We start from the raw sequence: 20,655 nt of genomic DNA on the forward strand, positions 1-20,655 counted from the left end.
TTATGTGTGTGTATGTATGTATGTATATACGTGTATATATATATATATATATATATATATATATATATATATATATATATATATGTATTTATGTTTGTATATGTATGTATGTATATTGACCACAATGTATATTGTTTTTTTTTGGGGGGGGCGGGGTCGGGGAGGGGGGGTTGTGGGGTTTAAATGTTGATTATATATATATATACAAAAAAAAAATGCTGGAAGAGCTTTTGGCATGGGCCAGGATGAAGATCAAGCCAGCAAAGTTACACAGCCTTTCTATTGGTTCGAGGGATCAAGCCCTATTCATTTAAATTGCCATTGGACCCATAGTTGGTGCGATGGATCGTACCCCTTACGTGGACACCCACTTGGCCACTAGCTTGGTGGCCATCTGTCACTTCCCCATTACTTTGGGGTAAGTTTCAATTTCCCCCTTATCTCGCCATATGGACACCTCTAGGGGCGCTCTCAAGTTGTCATGGTCACTTCGGGGAGTGCCCACGAGCCACCTACTGCCGACGAGGCATTTAGTAATGTAAACAGCATCCACAGAACCTCTTTTTGTCCACCTTAACACTAGTCTTCATCATAGTCTTCCTCTTGTCCACGAACTCACTTCCTGTGTCCCCCTTACCCACTAGTCTTCACCATAGTCTTCCTCTTGTCCACAAACTCACTTCCTGTGTCTCCCTTACCCACTATTCTTCTAAATGGGCTTCCTGTTGTCCACGAACTCACTTCCTGTGACCCCTTACCCACTATTCTTCTAAATGGGCTTCCTGTTGTCCACGAACTCACTTCCTGTGACCCCTTACCCACTATTCTTCTAAATGGGCTTCCTGTTGTCCACAAACTCACTTCCTGTGTCCCCCTTACCCACTAGTCTTCATCATAGTCTTCTTTCCATCCACAGAACCACTATTTGTCCCCTTACCCACTAAATACTACTTTGGCATGCCTTTGCCCCCAGTGTGCCCCCTGATGACATACATCACCCTAATTCATGCCGGGCAGCACCCAGACATCCCACATGCCCCCTGTAAGTGTGTTTTTAGGCGTTCCTGACACAAATTATTTTTTGTTAAATTTTTTTTAACCATTTCCTCGTGAGACACACAGCAGGGGCCCACTGTGCCCGCCCAGAGTCCTTTAAAGGTATTTTCTGATGTTCGGCCAAAACTTCACCAAAATCGTTAGCACTCTTAGCATGTCTTCAAGAGGCCCACAAGGGATCACTATGTGAAATTTGGGGTCTCTAGGACCTCTGGGCATGCTGCCAGGGCACATCCCATAAGGAATTTATTCCATTCATTTCTATAGGTGTTTCGTGGACACCCCTCAGAAAGCTCCAAATTACTCCAATTTGAAATCTATAGCTTCTCAGGGGCCCCTTAGTAAGTGTGCAAAGTTTGAAGTCTGAATTACTTCGTTAAGTGCTTAATTGGCTGACTTGTGAATGAAAAGTGACAGTTATTTTTCTATAATATTTTTCTTAATTTTTTTTTAAATACTTCCCAAACTCTGAGGGACACGGCTTTTTAATCTGTTGTTTCTAAGGGCCCTACGATGAAGCATTCGAAGCCCCCAGGTCTTAGCACCTAATTTAAGGTGGTCCACGAAACACCTATGGAATTGCATTGGTTTAATGGGCAAGTGGGCCGTCTAGAAAAGGGGGTTCCGAAGGCCACAGGACCTTGAAATTTGAGATCCTCGACCATTAGGGGCCCCCAAATCAGGGGTTTTGGAGGCTGTAGGTGCTTGCTAAGTATTAAAGCCTCTGATGAATGTACTGATGCACATGGGCCTACAGGGCAGGCTGTCTCATTGATTCCTATGACAAGCAGGGAGATCTATTGAAAATAATGAAAAATACTTTACTGCATCCTAAGCCTTAGTCCTAGGTCTGTTGGACATCTGGGCATGCTGCCAGGGCGCATCTCACGAGCAATTTATTCCATTTATTTCTATAGGTGTTTCGTGTACACCCCTCAGAAAGCTCCAAATGACTCCAATTTTAAAAATCTAGCTTCTTAGGGGCCCCTTAGTAAGTGTGCAAAGTTTGATTTTTTTAAGTGCTTCCCAATCGATGAGAGACACGGATTTTTAATACGTTGTTTATGAGAGCACAAAGATGAAGTACTCGAAGCCCCTAGGTCTTAGCATCAAATTTAAGGTTATTTTCACCAGGTCACACAGGAAGTGCCCATGTACAATTTATTTGAATGGTGAAAAATACATGGTTCGTGGACTGTCATTTTTTAGCTAATTGTACATTATTTTGAGCTGTAAGTTGCATAAATGGGTTCCATTGAGTATGTTGAGTGATATACTTTATGTTTGATTGATAATATTACATGCAAATAGCAAGAAAAGTTTTTAAAATGACGGCCCACGAACCATGTATTTGCCACCATTCAAATAAATTGCACATGGGCACTTCCTGTGTTTTTGCCAAGTCATGCAGGAAGTGCCTACGTACAATATATTTGAATGGTGAAAAATAAATGGTTCGTGGACAGTCATTTTTTAGCTAATTATACATTTTAAAGAGTTGCAAGTTGCATATATGGGTTCTACTGAGTATGTTGAGTGATATACTTGATGTTTGATTGATAATATTACATGCAAATAGCAAGAAAAGCTTTCAAAATGACGGCCCACGAACCATGTATTTGCCACCATTCAAATAAATTGCATGTGGGCATTTCCTGTGTTTTTGCCAAGTCATGCAGGAAGTGCCCACGTACAATTTATTTGAATGGTGAAAAATACATGGTTCGTGGATTGTCATTTTTTAGCTAATTATACATTATTTTGAGTTGTAAGTTGCATAAATGGGTTCTGTTGAGTATGTTGAGTGATATACTTGATGTTTGATTGATAATATTACATGTAAATAGCAAGAAAAGTTTTTAAAATGATGGCCCACGAACCACGTATTTGCCACCATTCAAATAAATTGCACGTGGGCACTTCCTGTGTTTTTGCCAAGTCATGCAGGAAGAGCCTACATACAATTTATTTGAATGGTGAAAAATAAATGGTTCGTGGACAGTCATTTTTTAGCTAATTATACATTTTAAAGAGTTGCAAGTTACATACATGCATTTATAGGAGCGTCCTGAGGGTCATACATGATGTTTTATTGATAATATTTAATATAAATGCTAAAAAAGTCATATAAATTAAAACAATTTGGCAATTTTTCCTAAATTTTGAGGTGATGAAGGGTGTATGCTATTCAGGGGGTGTCATACAGTCACCTAAATGTGATATTCAGTGAATTAATCTATCCCACACATTAAAAACAGATGTCCACCAAGTGACTATTTCAGGCAATGCAAATAAATTGCCCGTGGGCCATCCCACTTACTATCTATCTAATGGGCTAAAATAGGTGTTTGGTGGACATCATTTTTATCACTCCAGGATAACATTTATGACTCAAAATCACATTTAGGTGACTCTATGATGCCCCCTGAACAACATACATCTTTCAAAACCTCAGAATTTTACTGTCCATGAACCACCTAAAATTTTGAATGGGATAAATTGTACATGGGATCTCCATAACTCCAGACTGGGACACCTTAGACACTTCAAACCTGCACTCCTATGCTCATCTCAGTCTCATCTTGGTGTGAATTTCAAGTGGATCAGAGAAAATTTTTGACTTTCTCCAATCTTCTTGAAATTCACACCAAAGATAGAGGAGGTTTAGATGAGCACAGAAGTACCAGTTTCAACTTGCTAGCTCAATCTAGAGCTGAGACATGGTGATCCCACATACAATTTATCCCATTCAAAATTTTAGGTGGTTCGTGGACAGTCGAATTTTGATGTTTTGAAGGGTGTATATTGTTCAGGGGGTGTCATACAGTCACCTAAATATGATATTCAGTGAATTAATCTATCACACACATTAAAAACAGATGCCCACCAAGTGACTATTTCAGGCAATGCAAATAAATTGTACATGGGCACTTCTGTCTTTTTGCTTAGTCTTGTAGGAAGTTGGACTCAAGATGGCACCGAGTATCGCTGCTGCGTTGCGAGCTCCAACACAACATGGTAGTGTTTTGTTTGTTTTGTTCACAATTCTTATGTTTTTTTTGTCTTGGATGTTGTCTGCCTTATTGTCTACGACAGACAAACACTTTTGGACATTGGTTCAGCAATTTCACACTTTAAACCGGACTTCAAATTCCTCAATGCTGACCCGCTGTTTACAAACACGCAAGGGGAGCCCTTTCTCTGGTCAGTCTGGACGTGGAAACGCAGGAGAAAAAGGGGAAACAGAGCCGGCGTTCTCATCAGAGTAGCGCAAATCGACCCCCGCTACCCAGTATTCTACTGGCAAATGTTCAGTCTCTGGATAACAAGCTCTGCGAGCTGAAAGCATGAATCTCTTTCCAACGAGAGATGAGGGACTGCTGCATTATCTGCCTTATGGAAACTTGGATGTCTGCGGAGATTCCAGACTCAGCCACTGAACCCGCGGGGTTCTCCGTGCACCGAGCGGACAGAGCGAAAGACCTCTCAGGTAAAAGTAGAGGTGGTGGTGTATGTTTTATGATCAACAAATCCTGGTGTGATCATAGGAATGTACATTCTATCAAGTCTTTCTGCTCTCCTGATCTGGAATTTCTCATGCTTCTGTGTTGACCATTCTGGCTACCAAGGGAATTCACAGCGGTCATTATCACAGCTGTGTACATCCCACCAACAAGCCGACACAGGCTGGGCACTCAAGGAACTGTATGGGAGTATAAGTGAGCAGGAAAATGCGCACCCTGAGGCCACATTCATTGTGACCAGGGACTTTAATAAAGCCAGTTTCAAATCAGTCGCACCAAAATACCACCAGCACATTAGTTTCAACACACGAGGGGACCGGGTTTTGGACCATTGCTACTCTCCCTTCCAGGATGGCTACAAATCCCTCCCCCGCCCACCATTTGGCAAATCGGACCACTCTTCCATTCTGCTTCTGCCCGCTTACAGGCAGAAACTGAAACAGGAAGCACCCACCCTCAGAACGATCCAGTGCTGGTCGGACCAATCAGACTCTACGCTACAGGACTGTTTTCATCACACGGACTAGGAGATGTTCACCTCTGATGATGACATCGAGCTTTACGCTGATAGCGTAATGTGTTTCATCAGAAAGTGTGTGGAGGATGTCGTTCTGACCAGAACAACACGGATCTATCCGAACCAGAAGCCATGGATAAATAGCGATGTTCGCGCGGCACTTAATGTGCGGACCTCTGCTTTCAATTCCGGGAACACGGAGGAGCATAAACAAGCCAGTTATGCCCTCCGAAAAACTATCAGAACAGCAAAACGCCAGTACAGGAACAAGATTGAAGGACAGTTTAACACCACCAACTCTAGAAGCATGTGGCAGGGAATTAACATCATCACGGACTTTAAAGGGAATAAAAACTCCGCCATGAACACCGCTGCCTCTCTCCCGGATGAGCTAAATACATTTTATGCTTGTTTTGAGGGAAATAACACCACCCTCGCGGAGAGAGCTCTCGCGGCCGAAGCTACAGAGGTTAGTTCACCCTCCGTCTCTGTAGCGGATGTAACCCGATCGTTCCGATGGGTGAATATCCACAAAGCCGCAGGCCCAGAAGGCATTCCGGGCCGCGTCATCAGAGCGTGCGCGAACCAGCTGGCTGGTGTTTTTACAAACATTTTCAACCTTTCCCTCTCTTTGTCTGTAGTCCCCACATGCTTTAAAACATCCACCATTGTGCCTGTTCCAAAGCAATCAAAAATAACTTGCTTAAATGACTGGCGTCCTGTTGCTCTGACCCCCATCATCAGCAAATGCTTTGAGAGACTAATCAGAGATTACATCTGCTCTGTGCTGCCTCTCTCTCTAGACCCATTGCAGTTTGCTTACCGCAACAACCGCTCCACTGATGAAGCCATTGCATCTACAATACACACTGCTCTCTCCCACCTGGAAAAAAAGAACACTTATGTGAGAATGCTTTTTGTAGACTACAGCTCAGTATTCAACACCATAGTGCCCTCCAATCTAGATGAGAAACTCCGGGCTCTGGGCTTAAACAGCTCGCTGTGCAGCTGGATCCTGGACTTCCTGTCAAGCAGATGCCAGGTGGTTAGAATAGGCAGCAACATCTCCTCATCACTGACCCTCAACACTGGAGCCCCACAGGGCTGTGTTCTCAGCCCACTCTTGTATTCCTTGTACACACATGACTGTGTGGCAACACATAGCTCCAATGCCATCATTAAGTTTGCTGATGACTTGACGGTGGTAGGTATGATCACTGACAATGATGAAACAGCCTACAGAGAGGAGGTGCACACTCTGACACACTGGTGTCAGGAGCACAACCTCTCCCTCAATGTCAGTAAGACAAAGGAGCTTGTGGTGGACTTCAGAAGAAAAGACAGAGAACACAGTCCTATCACCATCAATGGAGCACCAGTGGAGAGAGTCAGCAGCTTCAAGTTCCTGGGTGTCCACATCACTGAGGAACTCACATGGTCCATCCACACTGAAGTCGTTGTGAAGAAGGCTCATCAGCGCCTCTTCTTCCTGAGATGGCTGAGGAAGTTTGGAATGAACCGCCACATCCTCACACGGTTCTGCACCTGCACTGTAGAGAGCATACTGACTGGCTGCATCTCCGCCTGGTACGGCAATAGCACAGCCCACAACCGCAAAGCACTGCAAAGGGTGGTGCGAACTGCCAGACACATCATCGGAGGTGAGCTTCCCTCCCTCCAGGACATATATACAAGGCGGTGTGTGAAAAAAGCTCGGAGGATCATCAGAGACTCCAGCCACCCGGGCCGTGGGCTGTTCTCACTGCTACCGGCAGGCGGTATTGCAGCATCAGGACCCGCACCAGCCGACTCCATGATAGCTTCTTCCCCCAAGCAATCAGACTTTTGAACTCTTGATCTCCCATGATCAAAATACATCAGCACTGCACTTTATTACTCTTACTCTTATATCTCACACCGGACTGTCATAAATTATATTATTATTGTTATATTCTCTCTTAACAACTTACTATCAACCGACAGCCTGAATGTCAATACAGTACAATACAACCTACTGTACATTCTATATATACTACTATATATACTTTTTTATTGAATAATGTGTATCTATATTGTGTGTATTGTATACTGTACAGTGTATGTTATTATTTGTATATTGTGTTGTGTGTAATTATGTGTATATTAGACTTTAAATTGGTATATGTCTCATCACTGTCACGACTGCTATGTTGATCGGAACTGCACCCAAGAATTTCACACATCATTGCACTTGTGTATATGGCTGTGTGACAATAAAAGTGATTTGATTTGATTTGAAGTGCCCACGTACAACTTATTTTTAAGGTGGCAAATACATGGTTCGTGGACAGTAATTGTTTAGCTAATTATACATTTTAAAGAGTTGTAAGTTACATACATGCATTTATGTCCTGAGGGTCATACATGATGTTTTATTGATAACATTTAATATAAATGATAAAAAGTCATATAAATTAAAACAATTTGGCAATTTTTCACCAAAAAATGTCTAAGACCAAAAGGAAGGTCCCATCTGCAGCTTATTTAATGGACGCCAAATACATGGTTCATGGACAATCATTTTAATGCAAATAATACAGTATTATGAGTTGTAATTTGCATAAATGGGTTTCATTGAGTATGTTGAGTGCTATACAGGGTATTTTATTGATAATATTACATGCAAATAGCAAGAAAAGCCATACAAATGACTGTCCATGAACCATGTATTTGCCACCATTAAAATAAATTGCATGTGGGCACTTTTATCTTTTTGCTTTCTTGTAGGAAGTGCCCATGTACAATTTATTTTAATGGTGGCAAATACATGGTTTGTGGACAGTCATTTTTTAGCTAATTATACATTTTAAAGAGTTGTAAGTTGCATAAGTTGGTTCCATTGAGTATGTTGAGTGCTATACAGGGTGTTTTATTGATAATATTTCAAATACATGCCAATAAAGTCATATAAATAAAAAGTGTGGCAATTTTTCCTCATAAAATTCTAATTCCAAAAGGAAGGTCCCATCTGCAGCTTATTTAATGGATGCAAATACATGGTTCGTGGAAAAAAATGACAGGGCAGACAGATAGATAGATTGATGGATGGATGGATGGATGGATGGATGGATAGATAGATAGATAGATAGATAGATAGATAGATAGATAGATAGATAGATACATACATACATACATAGTTGACATATTGAGAATTGCACTGTGCAAAAGTGCTAAAAGTGCATGCTTTATCACAAAATCACAGACAGTTTCAATTTTTTGTGTGAAATTTTTGGACTTTCTCTGATTCTCTCAAAAGTCACACCATAGAGAGAGGAGACTGAGAAGAGCACAAGAGTACCAGTTGCAACTTCCTAGTTAATTCCAGAGCTGAGATATGCAGATCCCAGTTACATATTAGGGGGTTTGTGGACAGTCGAATTTTGAGGTTTTCAAGGGTGCATAATTTTCAGGGGGTGTCATACAGTAACCTACATGTGATATTCAGTGAATTAACCTATCCCACACATTAAAAACAGATGTCCACTAAGTGACTATTTCAGGCAATGCAAATAAATTGCCCGTGGGCCATCCCACTTACAATCTATCTAATGGGCTAAAATAGGTGTTTGGTGGACATCATTTTTATAACTCCAGGATAAAATGTATGACTCACTGATGCCCCCTGAACAACATACACACTTCAAAACCTCAGAATTTTACTGTCCACGAACCACCTAATATTTTGAATTGGATAAATTGTATGTGGGATCTGCATATCTCAGCTCTGTGTTTAGCTAGGAAGTTGAAACTGGTACTTCTGTGCTCATCTCAGTCTCTATCTTTGGTGTGAATTTTGAGAGGAGAAAGTCAAATATTTTGTCTCAGGGTTAATACACCTATAAAATAAATTGGAAATGGACATTTAGTATGTTGGTGGACTTAGGGGTAATAGACCTATACAATAAATTGAAAATGGACATTTAGTATGTTGGTGGACTAGGGTTATTACACCAATACAATAAATTGAAAATGGACATTTAGTATGTTGGTGGACTAGGGTTATTACACCAATACAATAAACTGAAAATGGACATTTGGTATTTTGGTGGACACAATACACCAATACAATAAATTGGAAATGGACATTTAGTATGTTGGTGGATTTAGGGTAATAGACCAATACAATCAATTGAAAATGTACATTTAATATGTTGGTTGACACAATAGACCAATACAATAAATTGAAAATGGACATTTAGTATGTTGGTGGACTTAGTGTTAATACACCAATACAATAATTTCGAAATTAACATTTAGTATGTTGTGGACACAGGGGTAATACACCTATACAATAAATTGTAAATGGACATTTAGTATGTTGGTGGACTTAGGGTAATAGACCAATATAATAAATTGAAAATGGACCTTTAGTATGTTTGTGGACACAGGGGTAATATACCATTACAATAAATTGGAAATGGACATTTATTTTGTTGGTGAACACAGGGGTAAAGACCAATATAATAAATTGGAAATGGACCTTTAGTATGTTGGTGAACACAATAGACCAATACAATAAATTGGAAATGGACCTTTAGTGTGTTGATGGACACAATAGACCAATACAATAAATTGAAAATGGACCTTTAGTATGTTGGTGGACACAGGGGTAATAGACTAATACAATAAATTGGAAATGGACATTTATTATGTTGGTGGACACAATAGACCAATACAATAAATTGGAAATGGACCTTTAGTATGTTGGTGGCTTAGAGTGAACACATCAATCCAATAAATTAGAAATGGACATTTATTTTGTTGGTGGACACAATAGACCAATACAATAAATTGGAAATGGACCTTTAGTATGTTGGTGGACACAGGGGTAATAGACCAATATAATAAATTGGAAATGGACCTTTAGTATGTTGATGGACACAGGGGTAATAGACCAATTCAATAAATTGGAAATGGACATTTATTATTTTGGTGGACACAGGGGTAATAGACCAATACAATAAATTGGAAATGGACATTTAATATGTTGGTGGACACAATATACCAATACAATAAATTGAAAATGGACCTTTAGTATGTTGGTGGACACAGGGGTAATAGACCAATTCAATAAATTGGAAATGGACATTTATTATTTTGGTGGACACAGGGGTAATAGACCAATACAATAAATTGGAAATGGACATTTACTATGTTGGTGGACACAATAGACCAATACAATAAATTGGAAATGGACATTTGGTATGTTGGTGGTGACAGCGTGTCAGAGTGTGCACCTCCTCTCTGTAGGCTGTTTCATCATTGTCAGTGATTAGATCTACCACTGTCTTACCATAAGTGAATTTAATTGCTACTGCACCCACTTGCAAGTCATAAATATTTTAACGTGGTCACAGGGGACAAATAATTTGTCCTTGGACAGACCCACTGCCTCCCGGACACACACAGAGGGTCCTCAGACCAACATTGAGAAAGTTGTTCAATTTAGTGGGTAAATGGACAAATAGTTGTATTGTGGTCAGCCCCGTCCCCTACTGGATACACTCCAGGGGTCCGTGGTCCTCCAGGGACAAAGTCTTGTAATATAGTGGGAAGGTGGACAAATAGTGTGTTCTTGGTCAGCCCCGCCCCCTCCCGGACACACCCCCGGGGTCCGTGGACCCCCAGGGACAAAGTCCTGTAATATAGTGGGAAGGTGGACAAATAGTGTGTTCGTGGTCAGCCCAGCCCCCCGTGGACACGCCCCAGTGGTCGGCCAATCAAAGGCTCACTTGGACCTTTAGTATGTTGATAGACTTAGAGTAAATACATCAATACAATAAATTGGAAATGGACATTTAATATGTTGGTGGACACAATATACCAATACAATAATTTGAAAATGGACCTTTAGTATGTTGGTGGACACAGGGATAATTGACCAATACAATAAATTGGAAATGGACCTTTAGTATGTTGGTGGACTTAGTGTGAACACATCAATACAATAAATTGGAAATGGACATTTAATATGTTGGTGGACACAATAGACCAATACAATAAATTGGAAATGGACATTTAGTATGTTGGTGGTGACAGCATGTCAGAGTGTGCACCTCCTCTCTGTAGGCTGATTCATCATTGTCAGTGATTAGATCTACCACTGTCATATCATAAGTTAATTTAATTGCTACTGCACCCACTTGCAAGTCATAAATATTTTAACATGGTCAAAGGGGACAAATAGTGTGTTCGCGGTAAGCCCCGCCCCCTCCCGGACACGCCCCAGTGGTCGGCCAATCAAAGGCTCGCTTCCGTGGGCTTTTTCCCCAAAATAGCTGGTAAGGGGCAGTTTAGTGGCTCCGTGGGTCGTGGGGGCAGTCCTTGGCACCCCCAAGAGGAAGTGAAGCAATATAGTGGGCATTTGGGCTTATAGGGTTTTCATGGTCAGCCCCCACCTTCCCCAAAAAAAGAGCCCACCTGTGGTTTATTTGAATGGAGAGGGATCCCACTACAATAAGCCTGCGGTGGGACGTGGTGGCGCCACCCAGCAGTCGGCTGCAGAACTGCAAGGAAAGTTTTTGAACGCTCGTAGCGTGGCCACCATGGGGCGCAGTCGCTCGGGGACACCTCTGGTTGTCTTCGGGGGACCCACTGGTCGACGCGGAGTAGCGCTGCACGTCGGCAAAACTCATCTAGGAATGAGCGCTCCGAGGACCTCCTGGCCTTACTACTTCCCTACTACTTGTTATCAGGTATGGCTTTTAATTAATAAACTTCAGCGCTTTACAGCTTCACAATATTACATCAGCTTTTCAGCTTCACAATAACACAACAGCTTCACAACAGGACTCTTTGTCCTTGACTCTCTCTGTCTTTTGCTGCTGGCGTAGTCTCTTTTATACCACTCTCCCCAAGCTCACTGCAATTGGAAACAGGTGTTAATCATTATCTGGCTCAGGAGTATGCACCCTTACCGCTTCCTTTCTCTCCGGACGAATGCTCGACCACACCCCCACTGCCACTGCTGGGGACGAGGAAGAATGGATGAGACTGGCTGCTGATACTCTTTGATATACTTAGCCATGACCTCCTCTCTGGAACAAAGAGTGAAAAGAATCAAGCTTATGGCAAAGAAGTACCAGGGAGAAATTGAAAGGCACAATTGTATGGGCGATGAGGAAGGACTTGCTGAAAACTGCCTCACACTCTGCTTCCTGTCATTAAAAGGCAATGCTCACCAATAGTAAAGGGGTTACTGGTGAGCGTGGTGAGGAGGGACTTGCTGAACACTGCTCTTAAGGAACCCCAGTTAAGTCCACCAATTTATCCTACAAAACAGAACCAGACAAGACAGGAGAGAGATCAGAAACAAGGCAATGGGATAAACAAAAACGTCAAAATAGAATTCTTACCCCAGCAAATATGGGGATTATGTTTATCCAGCCATGGGAGCCCCAGGACCACGAGTGCAGAGGGTGACTTGATGAGAAGAAATAATATTTCCTGGTTGAGATAGGATCTTCGAGACAGATGGTAGGTAATCCTCAGCGAGTGGCTATTTTGACTTCTATGAAGTTTCCATCGGCTCACAAATCCCCTAAAGCTGAGCACTGATGAGAGATGGTGCCTCACTGCAGCCTGGCTGGAAGGAAGGAGCAAGATCCAGGGGATTTATCCAGTGGAGTCACGCTCACCAGTAACCCCTTTCTCCCAAATGGTATGGGCTCGCCCTCCACAGAAGACTCAGGAAGATTAACACGGGGCGCTGGTGAAGGATAGATAGGTGATTCAGTGATCCACAGAACAGGACAATGACTACAACCAGATGACAAGAATGTGATAGTGCACTGAAACAGGAATGATCGGCATGTCTTGGGCTCACCAGAATATGAAGATGGTGGGTTCAATCGCCACGAATAGGCAGCGACCGACGGGTAGAAGAAACAGCTTCAGTGGTGGAACCGGAATCGGGAGTCAGATGGAGTTGTTGAACCATCGAGGATAACTCAGCTATCTGCTGTTCCACCGCTTCCATTGCTTAGTCCAGGCCAGAGATTTGATCCTGATGACACGAAGCAGAGCCCCTTGTTGAGATTACTCCGCTGGGTCAAAGTTGGCTGGATTATTATGTCACACTTCTGAAAGTGAGGACCCAAATGCAGAGAATGACAGTCAATGTTTTTTATTGAAGCACACAAGGCAAACAGGGAAACAGTTCATTAACCAGGCATAGGCTGCAGCAGGAGGACAGAGGTGAAGAAGGTAAGTCTGCCTGGGGCACCCGGATAGCGAGAGGTAATTATAAATCCACAAGATAATCCACATGAACCAAGCACGGTGTATCTGACTGGCAGAACAGCGACTAGAGAAAAGCAATGGTGTGAACGAGGGTTCCCGTGGAGACACTGCTATTGTCTGCTATGAGGCACCTGTAAACACATGATGGTGAGGGAAACACACACACAGCACAAAACCAGACTGACTGTCTGGGAAAGTGACACTAAGTTTAATTGTGCAACGCTCAAATATTTAGTAGTGCGTAAATGGCAACTTAGTGTCCATTTATACAAAACTAGTCGAAGTTAGTTAGAACTTACGTATGATGCCCTTGATGAATTAATGTTGTGGATGCACAAAATGGGCATTGAAACGTGCATACGCAATTTCCCACACACACATTGTGATTAATAAAAAATAAATGTGCTGTAAATATGTGCGCACCGTCCACAAACTCTTTACTGAGTACACACTCTTTTACTGGTGTGTCCGAATTGTCAACTTCAAATGGACAAGTTATAAACTGAACAAAATGATTATAAATGCTTTTTATTGAATACCACCTTTAGAATAAAAATGTATGGTGTTATCATAGGCCATTATACAGAGGATGTATGCTTTCAATGACAGCAAGGATTTTTTTGACCATGGTTCAAATAAATATTAATCTGTTTTGCTCTGATGCTACCGTACAGCTGCAGACTGGCAGTACAGTACAGCATGTACATAAAATCCCCACAACATTCCTACTTAATCCTAACCCTAATCGCAATTATTGTAGTCTTTGAAAAACTCGAAAAATACAGTTGCTGTTCAGCAGTGTTTTGGTATAATAAAACAAAAAATAACCTTACATGTTGCATAAAGCAACGTTATATACCCAATATATAAAACATCCTTAAAATGATATCTTTAAAAATCATTTAAAGATATCATTTTAATTGAGAAGCAAAATTGCCTAAGGATATGTTTATGTTTACAGCAATCAAATTTCCCAATGGGGTGAGAATAATACACATATTCAAAATATATTCTTTGAAAATGTAACAAAGACGCTTAACTTGGAGTTGTAGAATCCATTTGCATAAGTTTATTAAAAACATGTGAAGTTACAGTGCAAAAGCCAAAAGAGTAGTCAATATAACAGGCCAGGGTCAAAGTCCAAACAGTCAGATTAATTCAGAAGACAAATCCAAATCTACAGGCAAAAGGTCAACACCGAAGCTTCGTAGTTTGTGTCGAAAAAAAAAATCCACGAGTCACCATGGAAACAGACGCTAAGAAGAAAGGCGCGCCATATTTTGGTGAAGCAGAACATTAAGTTTTAATGACTGCAAACGAGCATTACTTCATCTTCACTCGTAATAGCGATAGGAGCTACATTGGTTTAGGACTGAGAGTTTGCTTGACAGAAATTATACTGAATCATTGCGTGAATTTTTTAATGAATAAAACTAAAAGTTCTACAGTACATAAAAGCTTAATTCAACATTAATATTAGACCTCTCTCAACTACATTAATGTTTAATAGGTCGACCATTACGTTCTTTGTTTGCAATGAACTTTATTATAAGTATTAACATTCATATTCTATTAATATTATGATAATAGGCTATAGGTTTTATATATATTTTATTTTAAGATGAATTTTAATGGTATTTACCATGATCTATGCACGCTAATTTTATTTTACTGTCATGTGAACTGAATGTATTTCCTTTATTTTTAATACCATTTGATGTACCCAGTTGGGGTTTCAAAAACTTAGAATCATATCACCTTTAATTTCCCACAGTTGCTGATGGTCTCATTGTATTAATAGACCCTCTTTCAGTTGTAGGATCTCCCACAGTTGTCATCATTTTCCATTGATTTAATGTAATGTTTTTTAGTAGGCCACACATGATTATTTGTGTGCATTATAAGATGAAGATCTGCTGTAACAGAGGTGGAGAGTGATAGGAGTTACATGTCCATTGTGTTCTTTTCTCATTTGATGTGGCATTAAAACTTGTCATGTTGTGTTGTCATGTACAGTTGGGTCCATCTGCCTCCACCAACTTGGTAATGAAATTATGTTGTTTTAATTGAAGATCATGTGTCTGACTATACATTATAGATGTTCATGATCTCAGCATTAGGGAAAAGTAACTCATCTCTTCCTTGTTAACAGGAAGCTGTAAAAGGTTCCTATTGAAATGCAAAACAAAAAATGTAATTTAGAGATGGATCATGTACAGTTTCTGATGGAGTAGAGGAGGCTGAGCATCAGAAAGATACATCTTTTGAATCACCTAACCACCAGCTAAATGAGGGTACTGTGGGTGACTCTAAATGACAGCATGTCTCATTTATATTTTCAGATAATAGAGTAATGTACAAGTCTGGAAATGTGTGCATTTATATGTACCGTAGCCTACATGAATTAGAGTGATAAGAAATAAAATCTCTAATCTGTGGTCTGTGAAATTATCACATATTATCTAGTTAATGAAGAAGAATAACGAGTGATTAATTGCTTAAGCTTTTAATTGGCAGACATTACCTACATATTGATACTATGGAATGTCATTTTATAAATAACATTAATATTCATTGACTGAAGGAACTGTAAATAGAATGTGGGTGCTATAATAATTTTATTCTATGAAATTTATAGAATAAAAATGATTTATTAGAAGGGCTAAATATAAATACATAAAGCCCTGTCTTCACAGTGAAGAGCGTGGGGGACTTTACAATGTGTTCTGCATTAAAAAATATTAAAAGTTAAAGCACAATGTACACAGTTTGTTCACTTTTGAATGCAAATCTGCAGTGTGAGACTGGAAATGCTGGAGAAAAGATTTGTGAGGTAAAGATTGCAGTTTACCGTAATATTGCTTTAAAAGTATAATATTGTGCGTAATCTGAACTTTCTTGGCCACTGTGCCGCTATTAAAAGGGCACACATGCGCTGACAGCCTCTGAAACATACTAACATCTACCTGAAATAAACTAACTCTGGAACATAACCTACTCTGGAGCAGGTTTTGTTCAGAGATTAAGTTGCTATGGCTACTAACATACCCTGAAAGTTACCTCCGTTTTTGGAACCGAAAGCTGAGGTTATCCGTTAACTTATCCGTAAACTTACCCAGGTATGTTGCATAACCTGCTTTCTGGAATACACTCCCGGTGAAGCGAGCTAAGGATTAAAGGTTTCTCTGAGCAAATATTCGGGCAAGGGCTCCCTCTGGTGGGCTGGAGGAGAAACAGCAGCCTCAGATGTCACAGAACATACTTCTCTGTCGGTAAAAAAGTACATACTTTAGGCATGCAGGTGAATAGTATGAATACATTCCGGACATACTTCATACTATTGTCTAACGACCGAATATATGACGTAATAACAACAACCCTGAAATATAATTTACTCGTTAAACAAGTACAATTTCACCACAAGTTACAACTTTGTTAGCATAAATAGAGCTTACAGGTGAAAAGAGCAACAGCACTCGCAGTTCTCTGTGTTTTTTTGTTTGTTTGTTTGTTGTTATTTAGTGTTTTGAACCTGACATCTCCTCAGCTCCCATGGCATTATGTGATAGAACAGTTTCCAGTGAATGCGCTCTTCTCCATCAGAAACTGCCCTACCAATGGAACAATTGAATTTGTTGTTGAAGTGCCACCTCCATGTTTTTTTCGATTCTAAGTCAGCAGGTGGCAGTAAGCGCCATTCCAGCTCTCCAGGAATCGCGCAGCTGTTCAGACAACAAACCAACTGATGATTAGAGATAGCTGGGCGGCGCAGAGTGCAATGGCGTTGAGATGTGCTTTGTTAAAGGTGCAGTATGTAAGATTCAGAAACCCTTGTTATTAATGACACCTGTGGCCGTTAAGTGAACTGCAGCCAGCTACCTGTTGCTCATGCTCGCACTCGTGCACACACTCCATAGGGATGCGAGTGAGCGAGAATCAGCCAAAACAATGACGTAACGTACAAAGAGACTGAACGTGATCCACCGGCATCATGCTGACAGATGAGGTAGCATAATTAAAATTACACAGTTATGATTGTTTTACTACAAACTTTGAGACTAAACTAAAACTACTTATCAGCTAACATAGCATACTGATACACACATACAGCTACATACTACCAAACTATACCAGACAGTTTACTGTTGCACTGCACTGTTATGTTGCACTATTGTATGTTTTGTATGTCATATGTTGTACTACGAATAAGAAACCAGCGTATTTGCTTAAATTTATCCTGTATACCTGACTTTTAGTATAAAGAGAAGATCGTTGAAATTATCTGAAAGATACGAAGCAAGGTAGCTTGCAATTCGTCAACATTAGCAGGCAAGATCAAGTTAGCTAAAATTACACAGATCAATCCTTATGGCACTATATTTCACATGCTTTGCAGTTATGTAAGCTTACCTGTCCAATAAGAAGAACACCAATTCAGGGTCGGTTTTGATCCCCAAAACCGAACGAAGGTCCCTCCAGGAATCAAATGCCCTGCCGATGTTCACTCTAGTTTTTGCTTGACCGCGATCACGTTCCTGCTTAGCCAGACTGGATTCAGTAGATAAATGCTTGTCTTTTTTTTTTTTGCTTCCTCTGAGTTTGTGTGGGAGTCGGTGTTGTTCCGGACGTTTGCTGGATTCCATCTCTAAGGTAACGTTACCTAGTGTTGCAGTTTGTTGTCGCTGTTGAGTAGTGGAAGAGAAGCTATTACTGTCTGAGGCAAGGCTCTCGGGAGCGTGCATAAACTTCACATCCTTTGGATTTTCCCGGCAAAAGCAACCCACTCCCTTCGCATGAAAATCAGTCTACAGGCTTTAATAGGCAACCTAGGAAGTCTGGGAAGGGCTAATTTTTTAAGTTGCGTTACAAGCCGTTCACACATTGGCAAAACATTTTTTTTTTACATATTGCACCTTTAAGTTTCAAACTATGTTTAACAAATCGAACTCAAAACAAATCACTTTTATTGTCACACAGCCATATACACAAGTGCAATAGTGTGTGAAATTCTTGGGTGCAGTTCCGAGCAACATAGTAGTCGTGACAGTGATGAGACAATTTACAATAAACATCAGATTTACAACACAGTTTAAAATCTAATATACACATAATTACACACAACACAATATACAAATAATAACATACAATGTACAGTATACAATACACACAATATAGAATACACATTATACAATAAAAAAGTATGTATAGTATATATAGAATGTACAGTAGGTTGTATTGTACTGTATTGACATTCAGGCTGTCGGTTGATAGTAAGTTGTTAAGAGAGAATATAATATAATAATAATAATATATTTTATAACAGTCCGGTGTGAGATATAAGATTAATAAAGTGCAGTGCTGATGTATTTGATCGTGGGAGATCAAGAGCTCAAAAGTCTGATTGCTTGGGGGAAGAAGCTGTCATGAAGTCGGCTGGTGCGGGTCCTGATGCTGCAATACTGCCTGCCTGATGGTAGCACTGAGAACAGCCCATGGCTCGGGTAGCTGGAGTCTCTGATGATCCTCCAAGCTTTTTTCACACACCGCCTGGTATATATGTCCTGGAGGGAGGGAAGCTCATCTCCGATGATGTGTCTGGCAGTTCGCACCACCCTTTGTGGTAAGTTTCAGGGAACGAGATGTTGTGTCGATGTAGTGACACTAGGGGTCACCCTTGAGAGCCCCTAACACCTCAGATTTTTGAGAAAAGGCCAATGAGAATTGGCAAGTGGAATTTGCATGCCACTCCCCCGGACATACGGGTATAAAAGTAGCTGGCTTGCAACCACTCATTCAGGTTTTGTGCTGAGGAGCCGAGACAGGGTCCCGGCCATTTCAGCGGATAGTACCGCGATGTGGCAGGGGGGACACAACGTCTCGTTCCCTCCATCAGGGAATGGAGGTTACGACAGTAACCGTAACGTTCCCCTTCTGCTGCTGTGTGCGTAATGGCAGGTGCATCAGTCCGCACGTAATCTCCCCCAACGCCCCACAAGATGTCATGTAGTATCCCACATCACAGTGAGGGGGAAGCGACGTAACTAGCATGGGCGCCAGCTGCGGTCTTTTCTCTCTATGTTTCTCTCCACAGAGTATTAGATTCGGCTGTGGCCATCTAACGCTATAATACGCATCAGGGAAGGTATTCTTTCCCTTTCCTATTCTTTTGGGGCGAAAAGACCCCGCGGAGACCACATCCTGTCTGAAGGGGAGGTAACATGTGGCAATACATCACGTGGGATCACCAGCCACACATGGAAGAGGTGTGGTGGTAGGTCCTGCTTTGAAGTGGAGGAGCTCTACAACACAGCGACTGGGGGCAGAGAGGGCTCTGCCCAAGGGAGACGCGGGTCTGCCGTTAGGGAGACCGTACCACGGAAAATACATCACAGGGGGTTACCAGAGTAACCGGCACCTGTGAAGCACCTACCCCAGTACAGGGCATATTAGCACACGTACTGGTTCTGGCTGTGAATTCCTCCGCCGAATTCACAAGCCACAGGGCTAGGGAGGAAGGACATCCAGGGTTCACAGGTTCGTGAACTCTCATGGGAGAAGAAGCGCACGTCTTCACCTCACGGAGGAGAAAGGCTCTTTACGCAAGCGATACACCTGGCCAGCTGTAACGTATTACCAAACTTACCTGTTTGTACCTGACAAAACACGGGACGAAACCAGCTCAACCCGAAGATTGTAAAACCTCGCAAAGGTATTGGGTGTTGCCCAGCCCGCTGCTCTGCAGATGTCTGCTAGAGAGGCGCCATTGGCCAGTGCCCACGAGGATGCCAGACTCCTTGTAGAGTGTGCTCGTATTCCCAAAGGGGCAGGCACGGCATGGGCTTGGTATGTCAGAGCGATTCAGTGTGCAAGCCTCTGTTTGGAGACAGTGTTCCTTTTCCGCTGTCCGCCGAAGCAGACAAAGAGCTGCTCAGAGCGTCTAAAGCTCTGCGTGCAATCCAAGTAGATGTGCAAAGCATGCACCAACAGGGCTGGGTCTGCCTCCTCCCTGGGCAGCGCTTGCAGGCTCACCACCTGATCCCTGAAGGGGGGTCGTGGGAACCTTGGGCACATAGCCCGGCCGGGGTCTCTGGACCACGTGAGCGTCTACCAGACTGAACTCCTGGCAGGTATCACTGACAGAGAATGCCTGCAAGTCCCCAACCCTCTTGATGGAGGTGAGCGCAATCAGGAGGGTTGTCTTCAAAGAGAGGGCTTTCAGCTCGACTGACTCTAGCAGCTCAAACGGGGCTCTCCGAAGGCCCAGGAGGATGCCTCACC

The 20,655-nt window shown here is 41.7% G+C and overlaps 1 long non-coding RNA gene across 1 annotated transcript; it reads right to left on the bottom strand.

The window, feature by feature from the left end:
- Positions 1 to 8,916: 8,916 nt before the first annotated feature.
- On the bottom strand, positions 8,917 to 16,857 carry LOC127424765 (uncharacterized). The gene is made up of 4 exons (XR_007894513.1): positions 12,962 to 16,857; positions 12,492 to 12,844; positions 12,318 to 12,407; positions 8,917 to 12,173 (listed from the first exon to the last, which is right to left on the bottom strand). It is a non-coding gene; the product is annotated as an uncharacterized LOC127424765 (long non-coding RNA).
- Between the last annotated feature and the right edge of the window lie 3,798 nt (positions 16,858 to 20,655).

The sequence above is a fragment of the Myxocyprinus asiaticus genome, chromosome 33 (assembly GCF_019703515.2).
Source record: "Myxocyprinus asiaticus isolate MX2 ecotype Aquarium Trade chromosome 33, UBuf_Myxa_2, whole genome shotgun sequence".
NCBI lineage: Eukaryota > Metazoa > Chordata > Actinopteri > Cypriniformes > Catostomidae > Myxocyprinus > Myxocyprinus asiaticus.